This window comes from Narcine bancroftii, chromosome 3 (assembly GCF_036971445.1).
Source record: "Narcine bancroftii isolate sNarBan1 chromosome 3, sNarBan1.hap1, whole genome shotgun sequence".
Lineage (NCBI taxonomy): Eukaryota > Metazoa > Chordata > Chondrichthyes > Torpediniformes > Narcinidae > Narcine > Narcine bancroftii.
In genome coordinates, this window is record NC_091471.1 from 168134165 (window position 1) to 168148449 (window position 14285).

Here is a 14285-nt window from a genome sequence, read left to right on the forward strand (position 1 = left end):
ATTAAGTTGATATCCTCTCAGGTGGATTTAAAAATCATAACTAGGACAATTTGAGGAAGATCTAGAACACAGAACAGGCCCACAATGTATACGCAGGCCATGATGTCATTCTAGCTAATCTCATCTGCCAGCACATCGGGTCCAAAGAGCTATTATACATAGGTTAATTGGTCATATGGGTGTAATTGGTCATATGGGTGTAAAGGCTCATAGGTCTGAGTTAAGTTGTTAGTGCCATTGCAGAGAATGGTGTTGTGTCTCAGTTTCAGCACTTGGGTTTGGCTTCTACCACCAATGCTGTGGTGTGGAGGTTGCAAGTTGTTCCTGTGAGGTCCCAGCTGCTCTGGCTTCCTAATCCCAAAGACTCCTTGGTTGGCAGGTTAATTGGCTACTATAAATTCCTCCTTGTGTAGGTAGCTGATCAGAAATTCATGGGTGAGGGACAGAATAGATTAGAGGAAAATAAGTAGGAGAATAGGATTGACAAATTTGCTCTGGGAGCTGGCGTGGATGTGACCAACCTATCTGAAAACTGATCTCTCCAGTAAAATGAGAATATTTGTATATGATCCAGTTTATTTACAACGTTAAAGCAAGGACTTTCTGTAAGACCCAGTGTATCATGGAAATTATTTGAAAAGATGCATTATTTTCTGATTAATCACCAGCAATCAAACATTGTGTGATGACTCAATATGTTGCGATCTCACCTCAGATTCCAAAGTTCTGTGTTCAAATGCCACTCCAAAATTCTGAGAATAATACTCTTGTGTTGCAATTCGAGTGCAGTACTGGGTGCTGTTGATTTGACAAAGGTGACATTTGCACTCTCTTGGGTAGATGCAAAAGGTGTGCTGGTATTAGATGATTTACTCTTTATGTCCTGACCGATATTTATTCTTTAATTAACATCATTAAAGGTGATTATCCAGTCATTTTCATACTGCCAGTGGCAGGGGCTTGCTATGTGTAAGTTGCTGACATCTGACCTACAATTCACAGTCGTTACACTTCAGAAATAATCAAGCTATGAAGTGCTTTGTGATGTCTGTTTGTAAAAGGAGCTGTCTTAATGTAAGTCTTTTATCTGCATTTGAACTAACTGACGTAACTTTACCAAACTAAATCTGCATGTTTCTCTCACACTAAATGTTGACCTTTCTTTTTCTCTTACTGATGCTGCTGGATCAGCTGAGATCCTCCAGCATATTGTGTTTAGCTTTGGATTCTGCATCTTCTGTTGCCTGTGTGTGTCTCTTGCATTTCCCAATAGGTAGATGCTCTTCTCCTATTGGCTCAGAGATGTAATATTTGGATGGAAACCATGGCAACCACATTGTCTGGTTAGGTATGCTACATGCTGAGTGGCTCTAGCATTGAAAGGTGTCAATGTGTCCAGTGTTCATTGGATGAACCTTAAAATGAATTGCTGTGTGAGAATTCCCAAGAATATTCATTGGACATTTTGACCAAATATCCTAGAAATTTGTTCTCTTGCAGGAAGTCACTAATTAGCACATTTAATGAAACATCAAAATATAACTAAAATGTACAAATCTTTTCAGGTCAAATTAGTAAGATCTTATGTTGATGAGTCTTCTTTCTTTCTTCTTCTTCTTTGGCTTGGCTTCGCGGACGAAGATTTATGGAGGGGGTAAAAAGTCCACGTCAGCTGCAGGCTCGTTTGTGGCTGACCAGTCCGATGCGGGACAGGCAGACACGATTGCAGCGGTTGCAAGGGAAAATTGGTTGGTTGGGGTTGGGTGTTGGGTTTTTCCTCCTTTGCCTTTTGTCAGTGAGGTGGGCTCTGCGGTCTTCTTCAAAGGAGGCTGCTGCCCGCCAAACTGTGAGGCGCCAAGATGCACGGTTTGAGGCGGTATCAGCCCACTGGCGGTGGTCAATGTGGCAGGCACCAAGAGATTTCTTTAGGCAGTCCTTGTACCTTTTCTTTGGTGCACCTCTGTCACGGTGGCCAGTGGAGAGCTCGCCATATAATACGATCTTGGGAAGGCGATGGTCCTCCATTCTGGAGACGTGACCCATCCAGCGCAGCTGGATCTTCAGCAGCGTGGACTTGATGCTGTCGACCTCTGCCATCTCGAGTACCTCGACGTTAGGGGTGTGAGCGCTCCAATGGATGTTGAGGATGGAGCGGAGACAACGCTGGTGGAAGCGTTCTAGGAGCCGTAGGTGGTGCCGGTAGAGGACCCATGATTCGGAGCCGAAATGGAGTGTGGGTATGACAACGGCTCTGTATACGCTTATCTTTGTGAGGTTTTTCAGTTGGTTGTTTTTCCAGACTCTTTTGTGTAGTCTTCCAAAGGCGCTATTTGCCTTGGCGAGTCTGTTGTCTATCTCATTGTCGATCCTTGCATCTGATGAAATGGTGCAGCCGAGATAGGTAAACTGGTTGACCGTTTTGAGTTTTGTGTGCCCGATGGAGATGTGGGGGGGCTGGTAGTCATGGTGGGGAGCTGGCTGATGGAGGACCTCAGTTTTCTTCAGGCTGACTTCCAGGCCAAACATTTTGGCAGTTTCCGCAAAGCAGGACGTCAAGCGCTGAAGAGCTGGCTCTGAATGGGCAACTAAAGCGGCATCATCTGCAAAGAGTAGTTCACGGACAAGTTTCTCTTGTGTCTTGGTGTGAGCTTGCAGGCGCCTCAGATTGAAGAGACTGCCATCCGTGCGGTACTGGATGTAAACAGCGTCTTCATTGTTGGGGTCTTTCATGGCTTGGTTCAGCATCATGCTGAAGAAGATTGAAAAGAGGGTTGGTGCGAGAACACAGCCTTGCTTCACGCCATTGTTAATGGAGAAGGGTTCAGAGAGCTCATTGCTGTATCTGACCCGACCTTGTTGGTTTTCGTGCAGTTGGATAATCATGTTGAGGAACTTTGGGGGACATCCGATGCGCTCTAGTATTTGCCAAAGCCCTTTCCTGCTCACGGTGTCGAAGGCTTTGGTGAGGTCAACAAAGGTGATGTAGAGTCCTTCGTTTTGTTCTCTGCACTTTTCTTGGAGCTGTCTGAGGGCAAAGACCATGTCAGTGGTTCCTCTGTTTGCGCGAAAGCCGCACTGTGATTCTGGGAGAATATTCTCGGCGACACTAGGTATTATTCTATTTAGTAGAATCCTAGCGAAGATTTTGCCTGCAATGGAGAGCAACGTGATTCCCCTGTAGTTTGAGCAGTCTGATTTCTCGCCTTTGTTTTTGTACAGGGTGATGATGGTGGCATCACGAAGATCCTGAGGCAGTTTTCCTTGGTCCCAACAAAGCTTGAAAAACTCATGCAGTTTGGCATGCAGATTCTCTGAATTAATGTTGCACTCAGATGAGTTTATTGGGAAAAAAATTACCACAATCTTGACAGAGTACCAAGATCCCATCTCAGTGGACCTACAAAGTTAACTTGGATGATTGACAATATATGTGGTATTTGTTTTAATGATTTAGAACATGGTGACACATTTAAAGCAGAAATGCAAATTTATTTCTATCTTGCAAGAAGCTTGATTCACTCATCGGAGGAAATTGCAGTTTGTCTGCACTCCGCTTTTTGTTTGAGAACAAATCCTGTAATAAATCTGTGTTAATAGTAATATTTAGGTTAAGGTTAAGCTATATTTTTTATAAATATGTCTCAAGTGAAAATAGTGGGTTTGGAGCAGGGTTACACATAGGTTGCAACATGTTTGCAAAGACATCATTGCACCCAGAGCAAAGTGTCAGTTTGGAGTTGCGTCGAGAAGAACAATACCATTATGGAATTTGTGTTTTTAATTAAAACTCAAGAAATGATTAGAGGCATTTTGTGTTGACACAATATTCTTGGAATGACATATGGTTAGACTTTCCGAAACCATAACTATTTAAGACGTCTTGAACAAGTGACATAGTTAAGCCTCTTGAAAGAGAAATTAGTTCATCTTTCAGAGTTGATCCATCTACATGCCAAAGTTAGAAAATCAAGTTTACAATAAATTGGGGTTGGCAATTGTTTAACATTCCAATAACTGATCACTTTTCTAGGAATTAAAACTGACCTCATTGGTGGTGTAATTCCATATGATTTTAAAGATATACATATATATATATATATATATATATATATATCCGAAGGCAGAGGAATCTTCAGATCAGAAGAAGAGACCAGCAGAAGAAGAAGAAGAAAATTGACAGTATTCTCTGGAGAACGAGGAGGTGCTGTTCTATGTTCCTTTAGAGTAAGAAAAACTACTCCTGACTGTCTCTTTTTGTTAATAGAAGGCAGCCTCAACATGGAAAGAAGTTCCAGAACTCTTAAGAAGTGAAGAGAGAGTGAAGAAAACCAGTGGGAAAACAACTCAACAAAATTTGTGAATTTGAACATTCTAAGATCTAAATCAGTGTTAGCCAACTTTTCATAGCTGCTTTAACAACAATTTAAGAGAACAATGTTTTGTAATAAGTTCTGAACTACCATTCAAGATCTTCAAACCTTCAAGTTCAACATGACTTTAAAATACTGGGTCTTAAAACTAACTTCTGGACTTTAATACACACATACACACGCACACACACACACACACATTTATACAATTACATTTGCACATAGTGGAGTTTAAGCTTAAACTTAAGTAAGTTTAGAGTTGAATGAGAACTGTTATGTGGTTAATAGTTTAATAAAAATTTGTAAATTTTTTGTCTGGAAAATCTTTCATTGCTGTTCCCGTGTTAGTACAGGGGTTGGTTAGTTCGTAACATAATGTATTAAACCTGGGGTGGAAATTAGCTCTTGTAAAGCATGCATTTGTGATGTCACTGTACATAGTAACCTGGGCAACTCCCCTTCCTTGGTTTAAGTCACAATATTTTAATTTACCATCACTTGACAGCCAAGTTATGAACAGAAACAGCCCAATTTAGGATACATTTTAAAGGCAGAACAGTTGTTTTTGCAACTTCTCTCGGAAGTTGTATTCTCTTTATTTTGTTTGGAGAGGAATGTTGAGCTAAATGGAATTCTTATTCTTCCTGTACCTGGCAGTTTTAAAACTTACCTGTAGAGATGGTGTGGTGCAGCTGAGGTCATGCTAGCCTCTGTACCAAGGAGCCAAACAACCTGGAAACTTTTAGAATGTAGGTCCAACCCTTCAAGTAGATGTACAGGCCATCCAATGATCTGGACATAACCCGTCCAGCTTGGGTCTTGATGACCTGAAAAGATCCACAAATCCATGCTTGGGTGAATTGGACTCTTTGCCAGATGATCACTGATGATTTCTGCAAAATTAATCCTGGGACAAACTTGGTGGGATGGAGGTGGCCTCCACATGTTTGAGCTGGTTTGAGGGATAGAGGTGGCCTTCAAATGCCTGAGCTAGTTTGTCTTCTAAATTTAGAGGAGAAGCTTAGAAAAAGATGTACAGTGCAGAAATAGGGTGTTGGGCCCACAAAATCCTGGCTGACCAATTCAGTTAAAGTTCAGCTAATTCTGTTTTATTCTCCACACTCCTCCCATGCATTTCAGACACATTGGAGTCAAATCATGGTGCCCAGTTAACCAGGTTGGGCACCATGGTTAAGGAATGGTAAAATTATAGTAATTAGTTATAAAGAAATCTGGGTCATGTAGGTACAAAGAAACTATTTTCTCAAAACAAAAATTCCAGGGGAGGTACTTTCAAAATCGGCCATTTGGCATGAAGCCAAGCAGCCAACTTCTTGCCTCTCACTTTGAAGTTGATCTTGAAATTTGTCAATGAGACCATCTCTCTCTTTACTCTGTATAACTCACTGTGATCTTGTGATCTCCACCATGTCTCCCCTCTGCCTTCTTTGCTTCAAAGAGAACAGATTCACTTTATCCTGTCCAATCTCCTTGCACCATCACCACACATAAGTTGTAGTAGTTTATTTATATAGTGCATTTAACACAACACTTGTTGATTCAAAGCCCTGAACATATAATTAGGAATTAATTTGTTACTATCTAAATGATGACATGGAGCCAAAATATACCAGCGCGGCCATCTTTTTACAGAGACTATTTCACTTAGAACATTAATTACTTAAACCCTAACCTGTTCCTCCCAATTGCAGTAACGAACAACATCTCCATTTTATATAAACAACAGTGCTACAAACATCAGATTTCAAAGAATAAGCAGTGAATTGCCCGGATGCAATTCTCTTTAGATGTTACAAAAAAATCCAACCTCTGCCATCATGGGGCTGGTTTACTGGCTTCGGCAAGGCTTAGATATTACTATCTGCCGACTTCAAAGGGGAAACTACCAACCAAGTCACAGTTTCTCGAGGCAGCAGAACAACAGGCGGCTCAAAGCCTCCCCGACCTCGGACGATCTGAAAACCATGAGGCCTCATGCCTCAGGTTGACATTGACCACTAACAACACATCCCTAAGGATTTCTTGGGGCTAACACTGCTCCACCGCTCTGGTTGTATCAGGACACCACCTCTGTCTCCACCACTTTGCACCATTTCCACAACCATCGAAGCAGGCCACATCATCACGCTACCCCACAGCTCAGACTCTTCATTAGGGCCTCACTCTACAACCATCAAACTGCAAACCTTGTGGCTTCGTCTCAGCAAACCACTTGTTTGGCTCAGCTAGTAAATCTGCTGCCTTGCAGCTCTAGTGACCTGGTTTTGATCCCGGCCTCGGGTGTTGTCTGTGCAGAGTTTGTACATTCTCCATGTAACTGCTGGAAATTTTCCCAGGATCTCCAGTTTCCTCTCATACCAATGGTGTGCAGGTTGGCCATTGATATTGTCCCTCATTTGTTGGGTATAGGTGAGTAGGAGAGTCTGGAGAGATTGATGGGAAAGTGGGGAGAATAAAATGGTATTTATATAGGATTAGTCTAAATGAATTGTTGATGGTTGGCAAAATTCTCTCTTTGACCAAGGGATCTGTTTCTGAGCTGTGCCACTGCATGACTCAACATCTCCGCTACCCCCTCTCTGGGCCCTTCGTACCCTTCCTAAAGTATAGCTCTAGAAATGATCGCATGAAACTTGTTCCTGCTGTTGGGTTTAAGGCTACCCATATTTACATTTATTCTCACCCTGACAATGGATGATGCTGTGAACATACGTCAGAGTGATGAGGAGAATTAAAATGGTTGGCTGCTGGGCCTTGAACCCAGAGACACTGAACACCTATGCTCTATTATACTGTACTTGATTTCACCCTTCCAGTTTCAGTAAAGGGTCACGACCGAAAATGTTGGCTTGAACAAGGATACTGCCTGACCTGCTGAGTTCCACCAGCTTCACCAGCATGGTGCGGATGACCATTGTTCTTGTAGTCGTGCCAAGGACAGCACCCCACAGAGGTTGAATGGGTGTGATAGGTGAAAAATAAATGAATAATTAATGTTATTGGAACATTTTGACCTCCTTTTATCTGATAGGCATTCAAACTTTCATGCCTCAATGGTGAAATGTGGGCTTACTGCTCGCTGTCTGAATAGCAGCAAGCGTGTAATAAGCCAATGGTCAATTATGTTGCAGATTGATTTTCGAACCAGAAGTAGGGTTCTGTTTGGTGAGCTGTGTAGATCACTGAAGATAGAACTGCAACCTGTTCAGGCAAATACAGGGCAAAACATAGATGGAATTATGGAGGAGTATGATGCCAAGGGTATATGAAAATCTGTGCCTCACTATTTGTGAGTGCAAAGAACACCATAATAAGGGCCTGGGAGAATAGCTAGTTAAATAGATGCTTTTTGGTTGTTAACTCGGAGTAAAGGCCGAATTTATTTTTCCAAAATTGATTTTGATATAAATTTGATTTACAAGGCTTTACTCCCTTGCCATCATACGACTGCTCACTTGGATGTAAACAAGAAGTTTGCAGATACTGGGGAATGAATACAATACATAAATGTGTTGGAGGAACTCACCAGGTCAGGCAGCATCCATGGAAAGCAAGAAGCTGAAAGATTTCTCATGAAGGGCTTGTCCCCGAAATGCCAACTGCCTACTATTTTCCATGGATGCTGGCGTGACCTGCTGTTTGTTTGTGACCTCCTGCACGTTTGTGTATTGTGCTGCACACTTGGGTCCATGTTCTGTCCTGTGTTTGCCTGAACAGTTTTCATTTTGATCTTCAGTCTAATACACTCAGCCTGCCAAACAGAACTCTCACTTCTGATTCCAAAAACCTCAGGCATAATTATCTGTCAGCTTGCAGGCTTCTCTTCAAGATGTCATACTATTTTGTCTTTTCATACATGGTGATGGGACTGGGATAATGCCCCAAATTATTGTGTGACTGCTTTGGACCTGGTCTGCTCGAATGTGGATAAATGTGAGGTTATCCACTTTAGTAATACAAACTGGAGGGCAGATTACTATTTGAATGGCAATAGATTAAGAGATGGGGAAGTGCAGAGAGACCTAGGGGTACTTGTTCACCAGTCTCTGAAGGCAAGCATGCAGGTACAGCAGGCGGTTAAAAAGGCAAATGGTATGTTGGCCTTCATATCAAGAGGGTTTGAGTATAGGAACAAGGATACCTTACTGCAGCTGTACAGGGCCTCGTTGAGACCCCACCTGAAGTATTGTGTGCAGTTTTGGTCACCTTATCTAAGGAAGGATGTTCTTGCAATGGAGGGAGTGCAGAGGCGATTCACCAGGCTGATACCTGGAATGACTTATGAGGAAAGATTGCACAAATTGGGATTGTACTCCCTGGAGTTTAGAAGATTGAGAGGGGATCTCATAGAGACATAAAATTCTGGCAGGACTGGACAGAATGGATGCAGATGGGATGTTTCCAATGATGGGAAAATCCAGAACCCAGGGCCATGGTTTGAGGATAATAGGCAAACCATTTAGGACCGAGATGAGGAGGAATTTCTTTACCCAGAGGGTGGTGAATCTGTGGAATTCATTGCCACAAAGGGCAGTAGAGGCAGGTTCATTAAATATATTTAAGAGGGAATTAGATCTATTTCTTCAGTATAAGGGTATTAAAGGTTACGGAGAGAAGGCGTGGACGGGTACTGAACTTTAAGATCAGCCATGATCTCGTTGAATGGCGGAGCAGGCTCGAAGGGTCGAAAGACCTACTCCTGCTCCTATCTTCTATGTTTCTAGTGCACGGTGTACTACTCTGTCAGAAATGCCTTCTTTTGGCTAAAATACCAGATTTGTGCTCTGCTGATCTCTTTGTAGCAGGAGAATTTTCTGTTTAATATCATGTGAATCTTTCAGGGTTCTTACTGTACACTCATTGGTTGTTCCCTTCTCCTGTTATAATAATAACTATACTTACAGCGCAACTTTATAAAGCACCTTTCATGTCCTATAAAAGAACATGAAAGGAGTTGCATAATGTGCAAATTTGATTATACTTTAACAGCTTGTTTCAAATGAGTTTTTATGTTCATGAACTTGCTAATGTGTGAGGAAGGCTTAGTGGTCAGTGGCGTAGCAATGCAGTCTGATGTACCTTGCTTGCACTTCCAGGTTGTGTGGAACAGTGTGGAGAGCACAACGTCATCGTTTAGTGCAGAACTGATATAGTTGTGAGATAATGTCACACTGACCACCGGCTGGTTCGCTACAAGCTCAACCTTCACTTCAAGCCAAACCCCAGGAACAGTAGAGCCCCTAGAAAGAGGTTCAATGTTGGAAACCTGCAGTCAGACGAAGTGAGAGGAAACTTCCAGGTAAACCTCAAAGCAAAGCTCGACGATGCAATCCGCCTCACGGACGTCCCCTGAAACCCTCTGGGATCAGCTGAAGACTACCATACTGCAATCCACTGAAGAGGTACTGGGCTTCTCCTCCAGGAAAAACAAGGACTGGTTCGACGATAACAGCCAGGAAATCCAGGAGCTGCTGGCAAAGAAGCGAGCTGCCCACCAGGCTCACCTTACAAAGCCGTCCTGTCCAGAGAAGAAACAAGCCTTCCATCGCGCATGCAGCCATCTTCAGTGCAAACTCCGGGAGATCCAAAATGAGTGGTGGACTAGCCTCGCCAAGCGAACCCAACTCAGCGTGGACATTGGCGACTTCAGGGGTTTCTACGAGGCTCTAAAGGCTGTGTACGGCCCCTCACCCCAAGTCCGCTGCGCAGCTCAGACGGCAAAGTCCTCCTCAGCGACAAGATCTCCATCCTCAACCGATGGTCAGAACACTTCCAATCTCTTTTCAGTGCCAACCGCTCAGTCCAAGATTCCGCCCTGCTCCAGCTCCCTCAACAGGTTTCCCCTAAGGCTAGAGCTGGATGAGGTCCTCACCCAGGATGAGACATATAAGGCAATTGAACAACTGAAAAGTGGCAAAGCAGCAGGTATGGATGGAATCCCCCCAGAGGTCTGGAAGGCTGGCGGCAAAACTCTGCATGTCAAACTGCATGAGTTTTTCAAGCTTTGTTGGGACCAAGGAAAACTGCCTCAGGACCTTCGTGATGCCATCATCATCACCCTGTACAAAAACAAAGGCGAGAAATCAGACTGCTCAAACTACAGGGGAATCACGCTGCTCTCCATTGCAGGCAAAATCTTCGCTAGGATTCTCCTAAATAGAATAATACCTAGTGTCGCCGAGAATATTCTCCCAGAATGACAGTGCGGCTTTCGCGCAAACAGAGGAACTACTGACATGGTCTTTGCCCTCAGACAGCTCCAAGAAAAGTGCAGAGAACAAAACAAAGGACTCTACATCACCTTTGTTGACCTCACCAAAGCCTTCAAAACCGTGAGCAGGAAAGGGCTTTGGCAAATACTAGAGCGCATCGGATGCCCCCCAAAGTTCCTCAACATGATTATTCAACTGCACGAAAACCAACAAGGTCGGGTCAGATACAGCAAAGAGCTCTCTGAACCCTTCTCCATTAACAATGGCGTGAAGCAAGGCTGTGTTCTCGCACCAACCCTCTTTTCAATCTTCTTCAGCATGATGCTGAACCAAGCCATGAAAGACCTCAACAATGAAGACGCTGTTTACATCCGGTACCGCACGGATGGCAGTCTCTTCAATCTGAGGCGCCTGCAAGCTCACACCAAGACACAAGAGAAACTTGTCCGTGAACTACTCTTTGCAGATGATGCCGCTTTAGTTGCCCATTCAGAGCCAGCTCTTCAGCGCTTGACGTCCTGTTTTGCGGAAACTGCCAAAATGTTTGGCCTGGAAGTCAGCTTGAAGAAAACGGAGGTCCTCCATCAGCCAGCTCCCCACCATGACTACCAGCCCCCCCACATCTCCATCGGGCACACAAAACTCAAAACGGTCAACCAGTTTACCTATCTCGGCTGCACCATTTCATCAGATGCAAGGATCGACAACGAGATAGACAACAGACTCGCCAAGGCAAATAGCGCCTTTGGAAGACTACACAAAAGAGTCTGGAAAAACAACCAACTGAAAAACCTCACAAAGATTAGCGTATACAGAGCCATTGTCATACCCACACTCCTGTTCGGCTCCGAATCATGGGTCCTCTACCGGCATCACCTACGGCTCCTAGAACACTTCCACCTGCGTTGTTTCCGCTCCATCCTCAAAATTCATTGGAACGACTTCATCCCTAACATCGAAGTACTCAAGATGGCTGAGGCCGACAGCATCGAGTCCACGCTACTGAAGATCCAGCTGCACTGGGTGGGTCATGTCTCCAGAATGGAGGACCATCACCTTCCCAAGATCGTGTTATATGGCGAGCTCTCCACTGGCCACCGTGACAGAGGTGCACCAAAGATGAGGTACAAGGACTGCCTAAAGAAATCTCTTGGTTCCTGCCACATTGACCACCGCCAGTGGGCTGATATCGCCTCAAACCGTGCATCTTGGCGCCTCACCATTCGGCGGGCAGCAACCTCCTTTGAAGAAGACCGCAGAGCCCACCTCACTGACAAAAGACAAAGGAGGAAAAACCCAACACCCAACCCCAACCAACCAATTTTCCTCTGCAACCGCTGCAACCGTGTCTGCCTGTCCCGCATTGGACTTGTCAGCCACAATCGAGCCTGCAGCTGATGTGGACTTTTACCCCCCTCCATAAATCTTCGTCCGCGAAGCCAAGCCGAGAGAGAGAGAGATAGTTGTGAGATAATGAGAAACTGTAAAGAGGTTTGCAAAAATGTCATGCATTGTAAAACATTTACAGCATGATTATCAAATGTGATTATTTCTAATTTTTTTTTTAGAGTTCTGAATGTTTGCAGGCTGTGCAAAGGAAATATTTCCAAAACTACCCTTTTAATAATCTCAAAGACCTGCACACTTGAGCGAAGAAGTTAGATCTTTGTCCAGTTCAATTTCACATGGACAAGGGTACACGGGAGAAATCGACTAGGATACCACCATGGATCATAAGCTGGAAGGGAACTCATGGTAGTTAGTAGCAACCATGGAAGTCATGGTGAGAACAAGGTCACAAAAAGTACACTTCCTGCATTGTTTCACCATCCAGTTTGACTTGCAAGTGAAGTCCGAAGAGAGTGCAGTTATTGCTGGCTTCATAATGTGATCGCAGCCGAGGAGGTGTAGAGGAGATCCTGACCTATAATGATTATCCCTTTCTTTCCTTGGATGCTGCCTGACCTGTTGAGTCCTTCTAGCTTTTCTTTCTTTGCTCAGGATTCACCAGCATCTTTCCTGGATGGAATGCTTCGGTTATAGGAGACTCAATAGGCTGGGTTTGCTTTCCTTCCAGCAGATGAGAATAAAGGTGACTTAATTGGATATTGGGGATTTCAAGAAGCAGAGATAGGATTGATGTTAAGAAACGTTCTCTGTGGGAAAATTGTATAAAGCTAGAAGGTACAGGTTTGTGAGAAGTGATGGGAAGAACTGAGGAAGATTTTTTTCGACAGTGGGTTGTTGTATCCTAGAACACACTGCCTGAGGGGTGGTGGAGACAAAGACTCTCACAGCATTTAATGTGCATTAGACATTCTCAATTGGAGCTATACAGACCACTCCCTCCCCCAACTTCTCAGTTAATGGCAGTCATGGACTGAGATCATATTTTCTATGTAGTCTGTAGGAGAGAAATATGGAAGAAACCAACTAAATTTGACTGCTTCACAGGGAAGTGAGCCCATAAACTTTGAGCAGAGTCCTAAGGGAGCCATAGCCAAGAGAAAAGGTTGAGAATGGCCAATCAAGATGAGCACTTGCCTTCCATATTTTAGTAATTCCACAGACCAAATGCTAATCAAGGGTGAGGACACCTGCAAATTGGAGGATGTAGAGCGCGTCGAAAGAACCAAACTTGTTGATCCCAAACCAAGCCTTTTATTAACTAAAAGACTGGAGCATATCACAAGTCGGTCGACCAGTCCAGAATGACCTGATCTGGCTAGGAGCAATCCTTTCAGACCTGCCAGTAGGTGTGGCTACACTCTCAGCCAATCACAGTCATCCTACACTACAATCTGTACATATACACATTGGTAATAGAATCTGTACTATCACAGAGGAACCACGGCTCGTCTTCTGTCTGGACACCCTCCAACCAGATGGCATTAACAGACTTCTCCAGTTTCCATTTGCTTCACCCCACCCCCACCCAAAATCACTCCCCTTCCACTATCCCCATGTTTACTTCTCTCTCTCCTTCCAGCTTTGCCTTCACAAAGTGACCCTCCTCCCCCAATCAATTCTCACCTTTCCTGTCCTTCTATCCATGTCCAATTATGGCCTGTGCTCCCCACCCCGGCTTTTCTTCCCTCCTCCCCCAGCTTTTTTATTCTGGTGCCTGCCTGCCTTTTGCTCATACCTTGAAGAAATGCTCAGGCCCAAACCATTTGTTACATATCTTTACCTCCTATGGACGCAGCGGGACTTGCTGAATTCCTCGAGCATTTTTGTGTTTTTACTCCAATCACAGTATCTGCAGAGTTTGTGTTTCACTTCTGAGGACACTTTATTAGTTTGTCAGTCAAGACAACTGGTTTACAATTATTTGTCACATTACTCCTGGAATGAGAAGGATTCTTCCAGGAGCAGTCTAGCAGGTCAACTCTAACCTGCACTTTGCTGCATATAGTAGAAGGGCACTATTACAGAGAATAGAGTTGCAATAAATTAGTATAAAGCAAGGTCAGAATATAACACTCTTGTGGAGTTCATTCATCAGCCTGATGGCTGAGAGAAGAAATTGTTTTTCAGCCTGTTGGATTGTGATTTTGTACGCTTCAGCCTTCTCTCTAATGGGATGTGATGGTGGAGCTACATTCAAGTAATTAATTTAATCTCAGTCTTTTTGAGGCCAGCCCAATTAGCTCATAATGCCAACAATTCGATTTAAATCTTG

General features: G+C 43.8%; 1 protein-coding gene across 4 annotated transcripts in view; it reads left to right on the top strand.

Moving 5' to 3' along the window:
• The window catches only part of sgms2a (sphingomyelin synthase 2a), a 138818-nt gene that overhangs the window by 43963 nt on the left and 80570 nt on the right, over nt 1-14285 (top strand). Inside the window, exon 1 of one of the 4 annotated variants that reach the window (XM_069925762.1) lies at nt 950-1074. The exons of the other annotated variants lie outside the window; for them this stretch is intronic. The gene's annotated coding sequence lies outside the window, so the exon portion shown is untranslated. Of the gene's footprint in view, nt 1-949; nt 1075-14285 lie in introns of those variants that run through there. 4 annotated transcript variants of the gene reach the window in all.